The sequence below is a fragment of the Scyliorhinus canicula genome, chromosome 12 (genome assembly GCF_902713615.1).
Source record: "Scyliorhinus canicula chromosome 12, sScyCan1.1, whole genome shotgun sequence".
In the NCBI taxonomy this organism is placed as follows: Eukaryota; Metazoa; Chordata; class Chondrichthyes; order Carcharhiniformes; family Scyliorhinidae; genus Scyliorhinus; species Scyliorhinus canicula.
In genome coordinates this window covers 160200020-160219453 of record NC_052157.1, presented here as the reverse complement: position 1 = coordinate 160219453, position 19434 = coordinate 160200020, and the positions used below count along the sequence as shown (strand labels likewise).

General features: G+C 48.6%; 1 protein-coding gene across 1 annotated transcript in view; it reads left to right on the top strand.

Annotated features, from left to right (window-relative positions):
- The first annotated feature begins 3417 nt into the window (after positions 1-3417).
- Positions 3418-19434, top strand: part of LOC119975136 (transient receptor potential cation channel subfamily V member 3-like) — a 47869-nt gene continuing 31852 nt past the window's right edge. Inside the window, exon 1 of the mRNA XM_038814701.1 lies at positions 3418-3513. The gene's annotated coding sequence lies outside the window, so the exon portion shown is untranslated. The remainder of the gene's footprint in view (positions 3514-19434) is intronic.

The window sequence follows — 19434 nt, the reverse complement described above, 5'->3', positions numbered from 1 at the left end:
ACTATGTCTTCTCTGCCTTGCACTTTTCCCCTTACTTCCTTTTCTTCTGTCCCTGTTTTACTACCTTCCAATAGAAATGTAAAAATCCTCTTTTCCAAAAATATACTTGATTCATAAAATTTATAAAACTGCATATCAAAATATTTCAACATGAAAATTACAGTAAGGGCAATAAAATTCAACTTATCTCCATATTCCATTCCTCAGTGCCTCAATACAGTTCCAATATTCTAGCTAATTACAATGTACATTCTATGTCAGGCACATCCCAAGGGGTTCTCCAATGTTATCGGTCCCCTGGTGTGCTGTGACTGAAAGATCTTAGACCGCGACCTTTCCTCACTTTAATCTTTGAAGCAGCTGCCCCAAGGACATAGTCCTGAACGTTGGAATGTGTGCCAGTCTGCATCCACGCGGCAATGGACAACATTCTGCCCAGGTAAACCGACTAAAGAATGTCTGTCACCAAGTTGATGATCCTCCAGCCGCAGTTGGTGTGTACCTCTGGGAACAGCCCGTGGAGTGCAGTGTCACGAAACTGCTCGCGATCAATCTCAACAAAAACCCCTGCATCCATCTCTCTTCAGACCTTCTTTGCAATGACACATTCCGGAGGAGGTGGACAGCAGTCTGTTCCCCGCTACCGCCACCTCAGGGTCATCGCCAGAAGCAGGTCAGACCCTAGGCAGACAGGGAAGATCTGACGGGGAGGGTCTTTCTCACCACCAACCAAGCTATGTGTCGCTGTTTGTAAGGGAGTTCTGCCAATCAGGCATTCTGCCAAATGACTTTGTCTGTCTGCTCAGCGAACCTTCTGACAAGAGTTTCTCAGATGTGACGTGCAGACCACTGCCTGATGGATTTGTGGTCAAAGGTGTTTATCTGCATAAACCTTTCCACAAGGTCCAAGCCCAACACATCCTTCGCAATGCCAGGGGCAGGTAGAATCTCTTGGTGTTTGCATACTGAGGGTCCGTGCACATCTTAATGCAGCGACTCACAAAGGTGTTCATCAGGATCAGGGTGATATTGGGTTTGGTTTTTCCCCTTTACCTAGAGGTTTGTACATTGTGTCCCTTTGAACGTCGACCTGAGTCAGCTCTTAAAAATGATGAAGAGGCTCCAAAGTTTCGATGTGAAAAAACTGTTTTCACTTTTGGGTCAGTCCAGAAAGGCATGGATAGAAGGTGGTCACTAACAGATTCAATTAAGAATTTAGGAGAAATTCCTTTACACAGTGTGCATTGAGCAGGTGGAACCTGTGGTGTTCTTTGTGTTGCTTCTACTCGGGATGGATTTGTAGTGTACACAAAGACGACAAAAAGCAAAGTCAAATAAACAAAGCTAATATTTATTATGCTACTAATTATACAGTTCGATCACTATTCCTAAAGGAAGCAATATTCTGACTAAAACTGCACTATACTAACACTTGTCTCATGTACACTATCTTAAATTATTCTCTGCTCTGCTCCTAGTCTCTCTAACCTTCTCTCGCCTTCTCTACACTCTCTCCCAGAAGCCTGAGAGGCATTCCTTTTTATAGGCCTGTTGCTCAGCCCCATCTAGTGATCGGTTATAATATTACATTAACCCTTTATGTTCCAGACATTCTACGTAATGTCACGGAACCCATTGGAGCAGAGAACAATGTGCTTGATGCACACATGAGAGAGAATGTTCATATCAAGCTCATATCAAAGCTCCAAAACCTAGGACTTGGCTCCCCACTCTGCAACTGGATCCTCAATTTTCTGACCAACAGACCACAATCAGTAAGAATGAACACCAACACCTCCTCCACAATAGTCTTCAATACCGGTGCCCCGCAAGGCTGTGCACTTAGCCCCCTACTCTACTCCCTGTACACACACAACTGTGTGGCAAAACTTGGTTCCAACTTCATCTACAAGTTTGCTGATGATACGACCATAGTGGGCCGGATCTCGAATAACGACGAGTCAGAATACAGGAGGGAGATAGAGAACCTAGTGGAGTGGTGTAATGACAACAATCTCTCCCTCAATGCTGGCAAAACGGAAGAGCTGGTCACTGACTTCAGGAAGCAAAGTACTGTACACACCCCTGTCAGCATCAACGGGGCCGAGGTGGAGATGGTTAGCAGTTTCAAATTCCTAGGGGTGCACATCTCCAAAAATCTGTCTTGGTCCACTCACGTCGACGCTACCACCAAGAAAGCACAACAGCGCCTATACTTCCTCAGGAAACTAAGGAAATTCGGCATGTCCATATTAACCCTTACCAACTTTTACAGATGCACCATAGAAAGCATCCTATCGGGCTGCATCACAGCCTGGTATGGCAACTGCTCGGCCCAGGACTGCAAGGAACTTCAGAGAGTCGTGAATACCGCCCAGTCCATCACACGAACCTGCCTGCCATCCATTGATTCCATCTACACCTCCCGCTGCCGGGGGAAAGCGGGCAGCATAATCAAAGACCCCTCCCACCCAGCTTACTCACTCTTCCAACTTCTTCCATCAGGCAAGAGATACAGAAGTCTGAGAACACGGACGAACAGACTCAAAAACAGCTTCTTCCCCACTGTCACCAGACTCCTAAATGACCCTCTTATTGACTGACCACATTAACACTACACCCTGTATGCTTCATCCGATGCCAGTGCTTATGTAGTTACATTGTATATCTCGTGTTGCCCTGTTATGTATTTTCTTTTATTCCCTTTTCTTCCCATGTACTTAATGATCTGTTGAGCTGCTCACAGAAAAATACTTTTCCCTGTACCTCGGTACACGTGACAATAAACAAATCCAATCCAATCCAATCCGAATGGAATAAAGGTGGAAATAAGAAATTATTGGGAAGATAATAATAATCTTTATTATTGTCGCAAGTAGGCTCACATTAACACTGCAATTAAGTTACTGTGAAAAGCCCCTTGTCGCCACATTCCGGCGCCTTTTCGGGTACACAGAGGGAGAATTCAGAATGTCCAATTCACCTAACAGCACATCTTTCGGGACTTGTGGGAAGAAACCGGAGCACCCGGAGGAAACCCACGCAGACACAGGAAGAATATGCTGACTCTGCATAGACAGTGACGCAAGCGGGAATCGAACCTGGGACCCTGGCGTTGTGAAGCACAGTAAGAAGTCTTACAACATCAGGTTAAAGTCCAACAGGTTTGATTCAAACACGAGCTTTTGGAGCGCAGCTCCTTCCTCAGGTTGTTGTGAAGCAACAGTGCTAACCCCTGTGCAGACTATAGAGACAAGCACAGACCTGTTGGGCAGTGTGGACTGGTTCTGTTCTATAGATTCAATGTAATTCTACACGAGAAACATTTACCCTTATGTGCCATTCTCGAAAAACTGGAAATGCAACACCTGACAACAAACGGCATCAGTAAGAGTTACAGAACAATCACTATTGGACAGAAAGGACTGGGAGCATGCCCCAGGCACTTTCTGTATCAGCAGCTGACGTGAGAAAATTTTCAGAACTCTATTTCTACTCTGTATTCATCGGCAGGTAAACAATTTATCCCTTGATTTGCAATTTGGATTGGTTTCAGATCTGGACTATGCCTGTCAGGATGCAAGAGAGAGACTGTGAAACCATTCTGTTACATCTCAGATACTCTGTAAAGTGCTACCGAGAATTACGTCTGAATGCACTACCTGCAGTTTCATTTATTTGTTCACAGGTTGTGGGCGTCGCAGGCTCGGCCAGCATTATTTGCCTATCCCCTTACATCTTGAAAGGGTGGTGGTGCGCTGAATTTTAGAACTGCTGCAGTCCATGGGGTGTAGGCACTCCTTGTAAAGTAAAGTAGCCACAGTCCCAGATGACCATAGGTTGCTTTCCCCTTTGAGGGGGGGGGGAGCTGACTGGTGGTGGTTTAACCTGAGGGTCGCCACACCTCAGGCGAGGGGCGAGGTTGAGAAGAGGGGCCTTCGTGAATAACCTCAGCCAGTACGGGAATCGAACCCGCGCTGCTGGCCTCGCTCCACATCACAAACCAGCTGTCCAGCCAACTGAGCTACCACCTACCAGGCTGTTAGGAAGCGAATTCCAGGATTTTGACCCAGTAACAGGGAAGGAACGGCAATATATTTCCAAATCAGCATGGTGAGTGGCTTGGAGGGGAACTTGCAGGAGGTGGTGTTCCCAGCTATCTACAACCCTTGGACTTCCAGGTCATAGAGTTCTGACATTGGAAGGTGCTTCCGGAGAAGTCTGTTGGTTGTACAGAGTGCGTCGGTGATGAAGGGAGTGAAATTTGAAGGGGGTAAGTGGGGTGCAAATCAAGCAGTTGCTTTGTTCTGGAAGATTCTTGAGTATTGCCACTCATCAGACAAGTGAATGAATGAAATGAAATGAATCGCTTATTGTCACAAGTAGGCTTCAATTAAGTTACTGTGAAAAGCCCCTAGTCGCCACATTCCGGCGCCTGTTGGGGGAGGCTGGTACGGGAATAGAACCCGCGCTGTTGGCCTGCCTTGGTCTGCTTTAAAAGCCAGCGATTTAGCCAGTATTCCATCACACTCCTGACTTGTATTTTGTAGATGGTGGACAGGTTTTAGGGAGACTGGGGGTGAATTACTTTCTGCAGGATTCCCAGCCTCTGATCTGCCCTGGTAGCCACAGTATTAATGTGGCTGGGTCCAGTTCAGTTTCTGGTCAATGGTAACTCCCAGGAAGTTGATAGTGCAGGAATCAGTGATTGTAATGTTATTCGGTGTCAAGGTGAAATATTTATATTCTCTCTTGTTGAGGTGGGCATTGCCACTCATATGGCATAAATGTTATTTGCCACCCTAAGCCTGAATCTTGCCACATGAACAGTACTTGAGGAGTCGCGAATGTTCCTGAACATTGTGCAACAGCTCGCAGCCCCAATTCTGACCTCACGATGGAAATATGGTTATTGATGAAGCAGCTGAAGATATTTGGACCCTGAGCAGCTCCTGCAATGATGTCCAGGGACCGAGATGATAGACTTCCAACAACCACAAACATCTTCCTTTGTGCCAGGTATGAAACCCTGATTGCCACTGACTCCAGTTTCGCTCGAGCTTCTTGCAGTCTGCTAGATGCCATCTTAAAGTCAAGGAAAGCCACTCTCACCTCAGCTCTTTTGTCCATGTTTGAACCAAGGCTGTAGCGAGGTCAGGTTCTGAAGGACCCTGGCAGAAGCCAAACTGAGCAGGTTATTGCTGAGTAAGTGCTGCTTAATCGAACTGTCAACAGCCCCTTCAATCGCTTTGCTGATGATTGAGAAAAGGCTGACAGGGCAGTAATTGGCCGGGCTGGACCGTACCTGGGCAATTTTCCCCATTGCCGGATAGATGCCAGCGTTGTAGCTACACTGGAACAGCTTGGATAGGGGCACAGCTACGTCTGGAGCACAGGTCCTCAGCACTATTGCCAGAACATTGTTAGGTGCAATAGCATTGGCAGTCATTTTTTGATGCCACGTGGAGTTAATTGAATTGGCTGAAGACAGGCATTTGTTGGGCACCTCAGGAGGAGGCCGAGATGGATTATCCACACAGCATTTTTGGCTGAAGATTGTTGCAAATGCCTCAGCCTGATCTTTAGCCCAGACGTGTTGAGTTCCTCCATCAATGAGAATGCGATATTGCTCCTCAAATGATTTGCTTAGTTTGTTCATCACCATTCACAGCTGGACATGGCAGAACTGCAAAGCTTAGATCAGATAGAGAAAATACAGCACAGAACAGGCCCTTCGGCCCACGATGTTGCGCCGAACTTTTGTCCTAGGTTAATCATAGAATTTTGGACAATTTTTCATGGCCAATCCACCCAACCTGCACATCTTTGGACTGTGGGAGGAAACCGGAGCACCCAGAGGAAACCCACGCAGTCACGGGGAGGATGTGCAGACTCCACACAGACAGTGACCCAAGTCGAAATCGAACTTGGGACCCTGGAGCTGTGAAGCAATTGTGCTATCCACAATGCTACCGTGCTGCCCTTAAGAAGTTAACCTACACTCCATTATTCTACCCTAATCCATGTACCTATCCAATAGCCGTTTGAAGGTCCCTAACGTTTCCGACTCAACTACTTCCACAGGCAGTGCATTCCATGCCCCCACTACTCTGGGTAAAGAACCTACCTCTGATATCCCCTCTATATAGAACAGTACAGCACAGAACAGGCCCTTTGGCCCTCGATGTTGTGCCGAGCAATGATCACCCTACTTAAACCCACGTAACCCGTATACCCGTAACCCAACAATCCCCCCATTAACCTTACACTACGGGCAATTTAGCATGGCCAATCCACCTAACCCGCACATCTTTGGACTGTGGGAGGAAACCGGAGCACCAGGAGGAAACCCACGCACACACGGGGAGGACGTGCAGACTCCACACAGACAGTGACCCAGCCGGGAATCGAACCTGGGACCACTGGAGCTGTGAAGCATTGATGCTAACCACCATGCTACCGTGAGGCCCCCAATATATCTTCCACCATTTATCTTAAATTTATGTCCCCTTGTAATGGTGTGTTCCACCCGGGGGAAAAGTCTCTGACTGTCTACTCTATCTGTTCCCCTAATCATCTTATAAACCTCTATCAAGTCGCCCCTCATCCTTCTCCGTTCTAATGAGAAAAGGCCTAGCACCCTCAACCTTTCCTCGTATGACCTACTCTCCATTCCAGGCAACATCCTGGTAAATCTCCTTTGCACCTTTTCCAAAGCTTCCACATCCTTCCTAAAATGAGGCGACCAGAACTGCACACAGTACTCCAAATGTGGCCTGACCAAGGTTTTGTACAGCTGCATCATCACCTCACGGCTCTTAAATTCAATCCCTCTGCTAATGAACGCTAGCACACCATAGGCCTTCTTCACAGCTCTATCCACTTGAGTGGCAACTTTCAAAGATCTATGAACATAGACCCCAAGATCTCTCTGCTCCTCCACATTGCCAAGAACCCTACCGTTAACCCTGTATTCCGCATTCCTATTTGCCCTTCCAAAATGGACAACCTCACACTTGTCAGGGTTAAACTCCATCTGCCACTTCTCAGCCCAGCTCTGCATTCTATCTATGTCTCTTTGAAGTCGACAACAGCCCTCCTCACTATCCACAACTCCACCAATCTTCGTATCATCTGCAAATTTACTGACCCACCCTTCAACTCCCTCATCCAAGTCGTTAATGAAAATCACAAAAAGCAGAGGACCCAGAACTGATCCCTGCGGTAAACCACTGATAACTGGACTCCAGGCGGAATATTTTTCCAATTAAGGGGTAATTTAGCATGGCCAATCCACCTACCCTGAACATCGTGGGTTGTGGGGGCGAGACACACACAGACACGGGGATAATGTGAAAACTCCACACAGACAGTGACCCAGAGCCGGGATCGAACCTGGGACCTCGGCGCTGTGAGGCAGCAGGGCTAATCCACTGCGCCACCGTGCTGCCTAGATCTGATCTGTTGGTTGTGGGAGCATTTAGCTCTGCCAATCTCATGCTGCTTCCGCTGTTTAGCAAACAAAGTAGCCCTCGAGTAATAGTCACCATGTTGACACCTGGGACTGCATTCTCTGATTCTGGGGCTATGTCCCTCCGCCAGTGTGGAAACGATGGTGTTTTACGCCAGAAAAATGATGTGAAATGGCCATCGATTCCCCATTTTGCTAGGGACTAGCATGCCGGCAGCGTAGAGCTCCCAGCTCTTGCTGTCGATACGGCCCGAAGAATTTCCGGGTCCACGGCCGCGCATGCACATGGCGGCGGCTGACAGAGGCTGCGCCGTACAACATGACGGTGGCTGCTCGCAGACCCAGCCCGCAAAATAGTACCCTCCTTCGGCTGGCTCGCCTGCCCCGGCCCCCTGCTCCCACAGTGCCCTCAGCCCCGAGTAATGTCCGTCCCCCCCTTTGCCCGCAAATCGGCCTTCCTCCAACTGAGTCCGCAGCCACCACGTCGAGCTCACGATGGATCAGACCACATGTGACCGACGCCGTCAGGAACTCGGCCGATCGGGGTCGGAGCACGGAGGGGGGGGGCGGGCTTCAGGCAATGTCCTGAGGCCGTCGATATGTGGTGCGAGTACGCCGCCTTGGAGGACGGGAGCATCCCGATAGCGGTGCTGCCCCCGATTTTGTTGTGAACTTTGATTCTCTGGCCGATTGCCGAACACGATTTCGCCGTTGGCGACCAGAGAATCCAGCTCCTCATCTTTCATTATGCCTAGTTCTGCTCCTGTCGTGCCATTCTGCACTCTTCCTTAAACCAGGGTTGATCCCCTGTCTTGGTGGCAATGGCAGAGCGGGGTATATGCCGGGCCATGAGGTTACAGATTGTGGTTGATACAATTCTACAGCTGGTAATGGCCCACAGCGCCTCCTGCAGGCCCAATTTTGAGTTGCTTGGTCTGTTTGAAATCTATCCCAGCTCGCACAGTGGAAGGGCCACACAACACAATGGGAGGCATCCTCAAAGTAAATATGTAAACGTGGAGAGTTATGTCTGTGATCCAACACTCAGGAACAAGCTGACTGAATAACAAACCGGTTATTTATTCAGAGATTTTGTTTGACTAGCTCCACATGTCCTTTCTGTGATCCCAATCTCACGGGATTTAGGGAGTGAAGGACTGCCAAGGCTTTTAAAAGTTGATCTTTTTCTAAAAATGAGTTACATTTTGCACACAGCATCTACCTTAACTTCAACCTTATCTTGCAGTTTCTTTCAGTGGTAGTCAGCAGTAAACTAGCTGTCTGCTGGTGGCAGTTACACAGTTAGTTAGTTAGGTGGCTAATTAGATCTGCTAATTACAGAGGGTGACTCAGCCCTTTGGAGGTTTTACCAGTACACAGGAGGTTGGCTGAAACATGGAGTCCAATTCTAAGAGTATTAACCCAGTAGAGGGTCCAGTGTCAGCACAGAGGGGTGCGGGGGTAGAGGAGGGTGGGGGGTGGGGGGTAGAGGAGGGGGGGGGGGGCGGTGGGTAGAGGAGGGTGGGGGGGGCGGGGGTAGAGGAGGGTGGGGGGCGGGGTAGAGGAGGGTGGGGGGGGCGGGGTAGAGGAGGGTGGGGGGGCGGGGTAGAGGAGGGTGGGGGGGCGGGGTAGAGGAGGGTGAGGGGGCGGGGTAGAGGAGGGTGGGGGGGGGGGGGGCGGGTAGAGGAGGGTGAGGGGGTGGGGTTAGAGGAGGGTGGGGGGGGGCGGGGTAGAGGAGGGTGGGGGAGGCGGTGGTAGAGGAGGGGTGGGGGGGCGGGGTAGAGGAGGGTGGGGGGGGGGGTAGAGGAGGGTGGGGGGGGGCGGGTAGGAGGGGGGGGGGGCGGGGTAGAGGAGGGTGGGGGGGGGGGCGGGGTAGAGGAGGGTGGGGGGGGGGGGTAGAGGAGGGTGGGGGGGCTGGGTAGAGGAGGGTGGGGGGGGCGGGGGTAGAGGAGGTGGGGGCGGGTGGTGGGAGGGGGTGGGGGGCGGGGGTGGAGGGTGGGGGGGCGGGGGGTGGAGGAGGGGGGCAGGGGGGGAGGGTGGAGAAGGGGGGCAGGGGTGGAGAAGGGGGGCAGGGGTGGAGAAGGGGGGCAGGGGTGGAGGAGGTCAGAGATCCAGGCGAGGTCAGTCTGTGGACCGACATTCCTGTGGAAAACAAAACCAGACTGTGACATCAGTGGGAAACAGGTAGTAGATCGGTTGGTGAGGGTTTTTTTTGTCATTTAGACTCATAGAATCAAGAGGGTCTACGCTAGGATTCTCTCAGAGGTGGCAGCCGTTCATCGACTTTCTCGGGGAAAATTAAAATGTCAGCAGCAGCAGCAAACCGTAGGGGGGGGGGGCGTGGGAGGGGTGAGGGGGTGGGGGGGTGAGTGCTTCATTGGGATGGTGTGGGAAGACTGGGTCGTGTGGGGTAATGTCCATTTAATTGTTTTGTATATTCTCTTTTTACACTATGTTGATGATCACACTAGTTTGTTTTGTTATTATTGTTACTACCGTTTTATTATGAAAAATTCTGCAAAACCGTAATAAAAATAGTTTTTAAAAACAAGAATCATAGAATCATAGAATTTACAGTGCAGAAGGAGGCCATTCAGCCCATTGGGTCTACACTGCCCCTGAAAGAGCACCCTACCTAAACCCAAACCTCCACCCTATCACTGTAACCCAGCAACTCCAACTAATGATTGGACATTATGAGGCAACTGAACGTGACCAATCCACCTAACCTGCACATCTTTGGACTGTGGGAGGAAACCGGAGCACCCGGAGGAAACCCACGCAGACACGGGGAGAACTTGCAGACTCCGTACAATGACCCAAGCTGAGAATTGCTCCAGGGTCCCTGGTGCTGTGAAGCAGCAGTGCTAACCAGTGTGCTACCGTGCTGCCCCATTTCTAAGTAACTAAGAGTTTATTAATTATAAATTAAGAAAAATATTTACTTAATACATAATAAAGATGGCAGGGCAGGTGATATGTTGTGACTGAGGAATCTAGGAGCTTCAGGATACCGTTATTATCCAGAGAAACATGTCTGCAGTAAGTAGTTGTGGCTCGAGGAGCTTTGGCTCTGAATCAACGAGCTGGAGGCCGAGCTACAGACACTGTGATCCATCAGGAAGGGGAAATTTACCTGGACATTTCATTCCAGGAGGCAGTCACCGCCCTTGGGATGGGGCCTTCAGATTTGATCAGCGGTCAGGAAGGGGAGAGGAGGGCGTGACTGCAAATGAGGCAGGCAGGGAGAAGTGGAGGAGCCTCAGCTCTTGCAATTATACTATAGGTTTGAAGTGCTTTGCTTGGCCGAAAGTGGTGTCTGTCAAGTGGATGAGGAAACTGACCATGACACCGTGGTACAGGAAGCCATTCGACGGGGGGGGGGGGGGGGGGGGATTACTAGGAATATGGTGGGTAATAGGGGACAACATAGTCAGAGGGACAGACGCAGTTTTCTCAGCCAAGGGAGTCCAAACAGCTGTGGGTTTGGGAACATCTGCTCAGGACCAGAGAGGAACTTGCAATGGGAGGGGGACGATCCAGTCATTGTGATCCATGTAGATACCAACGGGATCGGCAAGAGTCAGAAAGAGAGTGTAGGAGGAGATAGGGGCCAAATTAAAAAGCAGAACTTCAGGGGCGACACAGTGGCGTCGTGGTTAGCTCTGCTGCCTCACGCGCCGAGGATCCAGGTTCGAGCCCGGCCCCGGGTCACTGTCCGTGCGGAGTTTGCACATTCTCCCCGTGTCTGCGTGGGTCTGACCCCCACAACCTAAAGATGCGCAGGGTAGGTGGATTGGCCATGCTAAATTGCCCCTTAATTGGAAAAAAAAAATGAATTGGGTCCTCTAAATTTATTTTTTAAAAGCAGAACTTCAAAAGGTTAAAAAAAATGCTGCTTATTACCCCAGCCACAAACAAATTGGCAAAGAGTAAATAAAATTAGGGAATTAAATGTGTGGCTCAAAGAGTGGTGTGGGCGAAACGGCTTTAGATTCTCGGGACATGAGCATCGTTACTGGAGAAAGGACTGGCTTCAGCAGAACCTGGCTGGGACTAATGTTCTGGCAAGTTGTACAACTAGGGCCACTTTAAACTAAACAGTGCGGGCAAGAAGTCACGTTTGGGAAGATGTGGCCAACCAAATAGGGAAGGCCAAGCAAGGTAGCAATAGGAGAAGTGATAACCAGAGCGTGGCAGGGAGGTGGGGCAGCAGACAAGGTTGCAAAAATAGTGAAAGGGCAGAACTAAAGGGCTCTGTATCTAAATGCCTGCAGCAGTTGTAACAGCAGAGATGAATAGGGCCACAAATAGAAATAAGGACGTATGATCTGATAGCTGTCACAGAGACATGGCTGCACAGATGATCATGGCTGGAACCTGAACATTCAAGGATACATGACATTTCGCAAGGAAGAGATGCTGAGGTAACTGTTAATTAAGGATGACAGTCTTCAGCCATCCGGAGAATTGGCTATTCTAGATTTGCTTTTCCAAAATCCCCTAGATTCTGGAAAGATCACAAAATACTCAATGTAACTCCTCTTTCAAGAGAGGTAGACAGAAAGCAGGAAACTACAAGCCAGTTAGCTTAACATCTGACATGAGGAAAATGCTGGAATCTGTTATTAAGGAGGTTATAACAGGACACTTAGAAAATCTCAATACAATCAGGCAGAGTTAACATGGTTTTGTGAAAGGGAAATAATTTATTGAAGATTTTTGAGACAGTAACAAGCAACGTGGACAAAGAGAGGAACCTGTGATTGTGATGTACTTAAGATTTGCAGTAGGCAGCTAATAGGACGTGAGTGCCCTCTCCCAGGCGAATATCTCCAGTACCGAGACACTGGTCAGGCTTGACCAACTGCGATGAGCGCGCATGCAGAATACAAGACTCCCGAAACAAGTGCTCTACTCCGAGCTCTGCAATGGCAAGCAATCACTAGGAGGGCGGAAGAAATGCTACAAAGACACTCTGAAAGCCTTCCTAAATAAATGCAACATCCCCATTGACACGTGGGAATCGCCGCCTCAGAACGCACAAGCTGGAGAAGAAGCATCCGTGAAGGTGCCAATCACCTCGAGCGGCACAGGGTGGAGCACGCAGAGGCCAGGCGTAAACAACGGAAAGAGAGCGCGGAATCCAGAGCGTCCCACTCACCCATCTCATCAAACACCACCTGCCAAACCTGATCGGACTATTCAGCTACTACAGAACCCACCTCCCCGGAGTGGAAACAAGTCATCCTCGACCCCGAGGGACTGCCCAAGAAGGAGAAGCCGACATCAAACATTAATGCACAAAATAAGAGCTCATGGTGTTGGGGGTAACATGGATAGAGGATTGGTTAGATAACATGGAACACAGTAGGCATCAATGGGTAATGTTTGAGTTGATGTGAACCTCAAATATTTACAATCTGCATCAATGGCTGGGGTGAAGGGACAGAATGTATTGTTCCTAATTTGCTGATGACACAAAGATAGGCCGGAAAATAAGTTGTGAAGAGGATGGAAGGTAATAGGTTGTAAGTGGACAAAGGTGTATGGAGTATAATGTGGGAAAATGTGAACGTGGTCACTTTGGCAGGAAGAATGGATAAGCAGCAAATGATTTGAATGGAGAGAGACTGCAGAACTGTGCAGTACAGAGGGACCTGGGTGTCCTGGTACATGAATCACAAATGGTTAGTCTGCAGGCGCAGCAAATGGTCAGCAAGACAAATGGAATGTTGATGTTTATAATAACAATCTTTATTATTTTCACAAGTAGGCTTACATTAACACTGCAATGAAGTTACTATGAAAATCTTCTAGTCGCCACATTCCGGCGCCTGTTCGAGTGCACAGAGGGAGAATTCAGAATGTCCAATTCACCAAACAGCACGTCTTTCGGGACTTGTGGGAGGAAACTGGAGCACCCGGAGGAAACCCGCGCAGACAGTGACCCAAGCGGGAATTGAACCTGGGACCCTGGTGCTGTGAAGCAACAGTGCTAACCGTTGGGCTACCATACTATCGTGCAAGGGGAATGGAATATAAAAGTAGAGACATTTTACTACAGTTCTACAGGGCAGTGAGTAAGGCCAGATCTGGAGTACAATGTACAGTTTTGGTCTCCTTAGGGGAGGTAATAGGGCAGTGATAGAACATAGAACAGTACAGCACAGAACAGGCCCTTCGGCCCTCGATGTTGTGCCGAGCAATGATCACCCTACTCAAACCCACGTATCCACCCTATACCCATAACCCAACAACCCCCCTTAACCTTACTTTTTAGGACACTACGGGCAATTTAGCATGGCCAATCCACCTAACCCGCACATCTTTGGACTGTGGGAGGAAACCGGAGCACCCGGAGGAAACCCACGCACACACGGGGAGGACGTGCAGACTCCGCACAGACAGTGACCCAGCCGGGAATCGAACCTGGGACCCTGGAGCTGTGAAGCATTTATGCTAACCACTATGCTACCGTGCTGCCCTGATACTGTCTCTGGATTAGTAATCCAGAGACCCAGTGTAATGGTCTGGGGGGCCCAGGTTTAATCTCACCACGGCAGATGGTGAAATTTGAATTCAATACATGGCCATGAAACCATTGTCAATTGTAAACAGGTAGATAAGGTGGTTATGAAAGCGAAAGTAGGCCTTTATTAACCAAGGAATAGAATATAAGAGCAGGGAGGTTGTGATATAAAACATTGTTATAGCACATCAGTTATGTACAGTCCTGGTGGCCACACTATAAGTAAAGTAAAGTCACCACAGTTACAGACGGCCATCGACTGCTTTCCCCCTTTGAGGGGGGAGAGCTGACTGGTGGTGATTTCACCTGAGAGTCACCAGACCTCAGGTGAGGGGAATGTTGAGAAGGCGGGTGGGGGGGGGGGTGTTCACTATAGGAAGGATGATTGCACTAGAAAGGGTGCAGAGGAGATTGACCAGGAAATTGCCTGGGCTGGAGCGTTTCAACTATGAAGAGAGGCAGGTTAGGCTGGGGTTGTTTTCCTTAGAGCAGAGATGGCTGAAGGGGGGACCTGATTAAGGTACAAAATAATGAGGAATATAGATAGGGTGGACAGGTAGGAACTTTTCCCCTTAGTAGAGGGGTCAATAACCTGGGGAGCGTAGATTTAAGATCAGGGGCAGGAGGTTTAGAGGGGGTTTGAGGAAAGACCTTTTCACCCAGAGGGTGGTGGGAGTCTGGAACTCACTGACTGAAAGGGTGGTGGAGTAATTTCAGAAGCATTTAGGTGAGCATTTAAGATGCCCTAGCATACAAGGCTACAGGCCAAGTGCTGCAAAAATTGAATTATAATAGACATGTGCTAAATGACCGTTGCAGACACATTGGGCAGAATGATTTATTTTTCAGCTGTAAAAATCTATGATCCTACACTGTTAAAAGCCCATCTGTGGGAGGCACGGTGGCGCAGTGGGTTAGCACTGCTGCCTCACGGCGCCGAGGTCCCAGGTTCGAATCCCGGCTTTGGGTCACCGTCTGTGTGGAGTTTGCACATTCTCCCCGTGTCTGCGTGGGTTTCACCCCCACAACCCAAAGATGTGCAGGTAGGTGGATTGGCCATGCTAAATTGCCCCTTAATTGGAAAAAATGAATTGGGTACTCTAAATTTATTTTAAAAAAGAAAAAAAAAAGAAGCCCATCTGCTTCACTAATGTTCCTTAAGTGAGGAAATCTCCTGGTCTGCCTACATGTGTCTCCAGATCCACAGCAATGTGGTTGACTCTTACCTGCCCATTGGAATGCAGAGCAAACCATTCCGTTCAAGGGCAATTAGGGATGGAGAAGAAATGCTGGGCCAGCCAGTGACGCCTATATCCAATAAATGAATTTTTTATGCACAATCGCCAGGCAGGAATGTTCCCTTCCAGTCGGGGAACACTTCAGCAGTCAAGGGCATTCAGCCTCTGATCTCTGGGTAAGTGTTCTCCAAGGCGGCCTTCAGGACGCATGACAACGCAGAATCGCCGAGCAGAAACTTATAGCCAAGTTCCGCACACATGTGTACGGCCTCAACTGCGACCTTGGATTCATCTCTCAATACATTCACCACCCACCATCTGGCCTGGGCTTGCTAAATCCTACCAACTGTCCTGGCTTGACCCAATTCACACCTCTTTAACCTGTGATTATCTCTCTCTCCAGTCGCACTGTTTGGACCTTTAAAGACTTAATTACCTGCAAAGACTCGCATTCAAAGTTTTGTATTGCATCTTTGAATTTGTCTCTGTATGAGTTTGTGGAACCCACCTCTTCACCCACCTGATGAAGAAGCTGTGCTCTGAAAGCTAGCAATTCCAAACAGACCTGTTGGACTTTAATCTGATGTTGTAAGAGTTCTTACTGTGCCCACCCCAGTCCAATGCCAGCATCTCCACATCAAGGAACCATGGTTAGTTCCTACAGTGCATCTTGTAGAGGGTACACACGGCTGCTACTGTGCGTCGGCGGTGGAGGAAGTGAATGTTTTTTGAAGAAGTAGCAATCAAGTGGGTTGCTTTGTACGGGATGATGTTGAGCTTCTTGAGTGTTGTTGAAGCTGCACTCATCCAGGCAAGTGGAGAATATTCCATCACACTCGGTGTCTTGTTGATGGTGGACAGGCTTTGGGGTTTCAGGTGATGAGTTACTCACCACAGGATTCCCAGCCTCTGACTTGCTCTGGTAGCCACAGTATTTATATGGCTAGTCCAATTCAGTTTCTGATCAATGGTAATCCCCAGGATTTTGAAAGTGTACCGCATTACAGAGGGAAAGACCAGGAAACAATACAAGGAATACAAAAACAGGTTTAGGATGCATGTACATGAATGGACAAAGAGGTTGGTGAGTTACAACCACAAAAACCCATTTGGGGATATGATGATGTGGTGGCACAGACGGAAGGGTGACTCAAAGATGGTGAGGAATGTGTAGGGAAGGAAAAAGGGGAGGGGAGGGGAGGATGGCCACACTGATTAACAAAGAGTTGTGTTTTAGTTAGTGTTGGAGAAGAGGACAAAATCTATCTGGTTCGAGTTGAGAAGCACAAAGGGTGTGATTACACTGCTGGGGGGAATTCTGTAGGTCTCCAAATAGTGGGAGGGAGAGAACGAGAAAGGAAAAGATCTGCAGGAAATCACAGATGTGCAAGAGGCATACCATGACGCTACTGGGGGACTTTAAATACCGAACTATCAATCGGAGTAATGTTTTTTAATATAAATTTTGTTTACAATTAAGGGGCAGTTTAGCGTGGCCAATCCACCTACCCTGCACATTATTTTGAGTTGAGGGGGTGAGACCCACGCAGACACAGGGAGAATGTGCAAACTCCACATGGACAGTGACCCGGGGCCGGGATCGAGCCTGGGTCTTCGGCGCCGTGTGGCTGACCCCAGAATAGAAGTTGACGTACAAGGGAACCCAAATATCCTCCACCAACATGTAAACAGTGGGTGGGTAATACGGAGTGGATGCCGAAGCCTATTAGAAACAAAGATGATTGTGAAGAGTGCGGGAGGGGAACGGCAAACCATTCCCATGTGTTCTGGGAATGCTCAAAGCGGGGGTGGGGGGGGGGGATTTCTGGTATTTGACACAATATTGGAGATAGTGGGGGTAAAACTAGCACCGTGCTAGTGAGAGAAAATGAGTAACGGGAAATGTGGAAAAAAAACAACAACAAAATCTTCTTTAATGTGCCCGACGATTTTGCGCCAGGATTTCACGCAGCAGAGTTCTGGAGATTTAAATTCCTGCAGACTCAACAGTCCAATCCTGGAGAGGTGTAAACACGAAACCCTGGCAAACATTGTTGTACTGAGGGAATGCTGCATTGTCAGGGGTGCTGGCTGCCTTTCATTAAACTGAGATGCCACCCGCCCTCAGTTTATGACAAGTGCTGCTTGTGGGAGCTTGCTGTGCGCAAACTGGCTGCCATATCCTCATGTGAAAAACGACTACACTTCAGAAGTACTTTTGCTGCAAGTGTTTTTGGATAGCCTGAGACAGTGAAAGGTGGTATATATATGGTATATATTTGGATATATATATACGCTAATTCTTTCCTCTTTTTAGTCAAGTTGCTTCGGTTTGTTATCGGAAAGCCAGATGGCCATTGCATAAATGAAGTTCCTTCCCATCATACAGAAATGAAAAAAAAAAAGAAAATTGCTTATTGTCACAAGTGGGCTTCAAATGAAGTTACTGTGAAAAGCCCCTAGTCGCCACATTCAGGCGCCTGTTCGGGGAGGCTGGTACGGCAATGAGGACAGAATGAGCAAATCAATCATTTCAGAGGATGACATGAAAATTGGTGACGTGGTAAATAGTGAGGAGGAGAGCCTGAGATTACAGGACAATATAGACGGACTGGTCAGAGGGGCAGGACAGGGGCAAATGGAATTTAACCCCTCTTAACGTAAACTTAGGTTTAGGTTAAGAGGGGAAAGAATGAACAGGAACCAAAGAAGCAATCTTTTTTTTTTGCACAGAGGGTGGGTCGTACGTGGAATGAGCTGCCGGAGGGAGTGGTTGAGGCAGGGACATTGACAACATTTATACGGCATTTGGACAGGTACATGAATAGGAACGGTTTAGAGGGATCTGGGCCAAACGGGGTGAGTTTAGATGGGCGTTTTGGTTGGCATGGACCACTTTGGACCGAAAGGCCTGTCTCCATGCCGTAGATTCTATGAAATGTGTGAGGTGGTGCATTTTGTTAGGACTAACAAGACAAGGGAATACACAATGAATGATAGGACGCTAGGACATACAGAGGACCAGAGGGATCTTGGGGTGCCTGTTCATAGATCCCTGAAGGCAGCAGGAGGTAGAGCAGGTGGCACAGGGGATGCTTGCCTTTATTAATTGAGGCAGAGAATGTAAGAGCAGAGAGGTTATGATGGAGCTGTATAAAAGGCTGATTAGGCCGCAGCTGGAGTACTGGGTGTAGTTCTGGTCGCCACACTATGGGAAGGATGTGATTGCACTGGAGAGGGCGCAGAGGAGATTCCCGAGGATGTTGCCTGGGCTGGAGCGTTTCAGCTGTGACGAGAGGCTGGAGTTGTTTTCCTTAGAGCAGACAAGGCCGAGGGGGGGACCTGATCAAGGTGTACAAAATTATGAGGGACAAAAATGGGGTAGATAGGAAGGAACTACTCCTTAGTGGGGGAGCGAATAACCAGGGGGCATAGATTTATGGTAAGGGGCAGGAGATTTAGAGGGTATTTGAGGAAAAATGTTTTACCCAGAAGTTGGTGGGAATCTGGAACTCACTGCCTGAAAGGCTGGTAGAGGCGGGAACGCTCAACATTTAAGATAAACACTTGAAAATCCATAGCACACAAGGCTATGGACCAATGCTGGCAAATGGGATTAGGATAGACTGGTGCTTGATGGCTGGCTCTGGCACGATGGGCTGAAGGGCCTCGTGCTGTAAAACTCTCTGGCTCTGAGAGTGATTGCAAAATCCTGCAGATGCTGAATAACTGAAATAAACAGCAGAAATGCTGATAACACCCCAGCAGCTCAGATAGCCTCAGTGAAGGGTCAGAGTGGGGAGAAAAAGTTAGTTCCACTTACCCCCTCCACACATCTTGCTCGAGTCAGTCCATTAAAAGTTGTGCAAGAAAAGATAAGAATCCTGTCCATGAAAAGGGCCCCCCTGAATGACATCCTCTTTAAAGCACCGACTGCTTCTTAAAGAGGCACGGAATCAGTAATTGATCACCCCATCGCTCCCATCCTCCTGGCCTGTGTAGGCCCATCACCTCCCTCAGAACAGGAACAGGAATATAGATTTGCACTTCTATTAAAACACCCACTTGTGTTTATATAGAACAGAAGGCAATATTAAGACAGGTGACCAAAAGGCAGGTAGGTTTTAGAGCATCTTGAAGGAGGGAGAGAGGGAGACAGAGATTTGAAAACAAGGGTAAGATTTTTTAAGTAG